General features: G+C 41.3%; 1 pseudogene; it reads right to left on the bottom strand.

Moving 5' to 3' along the window:
* Positions 1 to 976: 976 nt before the first annotated feature.
* Positions 977 to 2,272, bottom strand: LOC102738927 (small ribosomal subunit protein eS19-like; annotated as a pseudogene).
* Between the last annotated feature and the right edge of the window lie 233 nt (positions 2,273 to 2,505).

The following is a 2,505-nucleotide window of genomic DNA, read 5'->3' as shown; positions in this document are numbered from 1 at the left end:
AAACGTCTGCCTTCGGCTCAGGTCATGATCCCAGAGTCCTGGGATCGAGTCCCGCATCGGGCTCCCTGCTCCTTGGGAGCCTGCTTCTCCCTCTGCCTCTCTCTCTCTCTCTCTGTCTCTCATGAATAAATAAATAAAAAAAAAAGAATGCCTCATATCAGTGAGATCATATGATACATATCTTTCTCTGATTGACTTATTTCGCTTAGCATAATACCCTCTAGTTTTATTCGCGTTGTTGCAAATGGCAAGATTTCTTTTTTTGATGGCTGCATAATATTCCATTGTACATATATACCACATCTTCTTTATCTATTCATCTGTAGATGGACATCTTGGCTCTTTCCACAGTTTGGCTATTATGGACATTGCTGCTATAAACATTGGGGTGCATGTACCCCTTCGGATCCCTACATTTGTATCTTTGGGGTAAATACCCAGTAGTGCAATTGCTGGGTCATAGGGTAGCTCTATTTTCAACTTTTTGAGGAACCTCCATACTGTTTTCCAGAGTGGCTGCACCAGCTTGCATTCCCACCAACAGTGTAGGAGGGTTCCCCTTTCTCCGCATCCCCGCCAACATCTGTCGTTTCCTGACTTGTTAATTTTAACCATTCTGACTGGTGTGAGGTGGTATCTCATTGAGGTTTTGATTTGGATTTCCCTGATGCCGAGCGATGTTGAGTACTTTTTCATGTGTCTGTTGGCCATTTGGATGTCTTCTTTGGAAAAATGTCTGTTTTTCCAGTAAGTCCTTTCTTAAGGAGAGGGGAATAGAAGAAAATCAGAATATTGATTCAACTTAAAAGTGGACATTCTAATTGCTAAATTAATGCAGTATTTTATTATTTCAGTGTGACCAGGAAAGTCATGGAACTACTCCATGGACAGAGATAAGAAAGAAAAAGGGAAAGGAAGGAAGGCAGGAAAGAAAGGAAGGAAGGAAAAGAAGGAAGGAATGAAGGAAGAAAGGAAGGAAGGAAGGAGGGAGGGAAGGAAGGAAGGAAGGAAGGAAGGAAGGAAGGAAGGAAGGAAGGAAGAAAAGAAAGAAAGAAAGAAAGAAAGAAAGAAAGAAAGAAAGAAAGAAAGAAAGAAAGAAAGAAAGAAAGAAAAAAAGAAAGAAAGAAAGAAAGAAAAAGAAAGGCCCACTAAGCAAATTTCAGAGGACAGTAGGAGACAAGAAAAAACCTGCTTTGTGATTGAACCTCCAATCACAACTCTTCATTCCAGGCTGAGGAAGAGTTTGTAGCATTTAAAAGTATTTTTGTTGGTGTGCCTGGGTGCTCAGTCAGTTAAGCATCTGCTTTCGGGGGGATCAAGCCCTCGCGTCTGGCTCCCTGCTGAGCAGGGAGTCTGCTTCTCTCTCTCCCTCTCCATCTGCCACTTCCTTTACTTGTGCTCTTTCTCTCTGTCAAATAAATAAATAAAATCTTTTAAAAAAGTATTTTTATTTGATGATCCAATAGAAGTCACATGTAATATATCTTATCCTCATACATTTTGTCATAAAGTTCTTCAATAACTTTCTTTCTATCATGGTAATTTGTTTGTTTAGAATTTCTATCTTTCTAAATTCATTTTAAAAAATTTATACTTATAAATTATATTCATATTTTCATACAGAATCTCATATTCATTATGGTTTCTTATGACTCTAATTTCCTCTAAAGTTCTGGTTATTTCTTTATTCTTATTTATTGATTGGCTTAGCTAAATGTTATCTCTTTTATTGTCTTTTTTTTTTCTTTTTCAGGATTATGATGAGGCAGTTTATTACCCCAGCATGTGTTCTAATGCTTCTTGTTGGCAACTGCCACCTGTCCAGTGAGTCTGTCCAGATCCCTCTGTCCCAGAGTTGTCAGTTTGCAGCCCCGACCCTGGTATTTTCCCACCACTTTCAGCCTCTCTAGGGCTTGGAGGACCCTGTGGGCCAGGCTCTTGGAGCCCCTGCTGAAGTGGCTGGTCAGAACCCCGTTTCTTGGACGTTCCCTGCAGCTCTTGGTCCCGGAGGCGTCCCTGGGAGGCACTGCCCCAGAGGTCCCCGTGTGGTGCTCTGGAAGCAGCTCGTGCGTAGAACCAGTTTTCATCACAGCGAGCAATCCCTTTGTGTTTGGCCAGTTTGACAGTGCCCACCCATTCAGGGAACCTCCAGCTTCCCAGACTTTCTGAGGAAGGCTGCCACAGCCCTGACGAGCTCCCGCGGCTTCACGTCTTCTACAGAAACTCCACGCATCCTGCAGCCTCTGCGCTGCCCGCCAGGGGACCCTTGCCTTGTCTTCATTTCATGTTATTGATATCGTTGTTTTTAGTAAAGCAGCTCTTGAGTTTGTTTAGTTATGGCATTTTTTGTTATCCAGTTTTCAGTCTTTTTTGTCAGTTCCTTTCTTCTGCTTTCATTTAACCAATTCTTTCTTGTTTTTATAATATAGTTCGGTGTTTTGTTTTATCCTTACTGGTTTACTTATCCAGGTTCTTAAGTATATGTATTTTCTCTGAATACTATTT

Source organism: Leptonychotes weddellii, chromosome 8 (genome assembly GCF_054177405.1).
Source record: "Leptonychotes weddellii isolate Sample4059 chromosome 8, ASM5417740v2, whole genome shotgun sequence".
NCBI classification, from domain to species: domain Eukaryota; kingdom Metazoa; phylum Chordata; class Mammalia; order Carnivora; family Phocidae; genus Leptonychotes; species Leptonychotes weddellii.
Note: the sequence above shows the minus strand (reverse complement) of the source record. Positions and strands in the feature narration are given on the sequence as shown.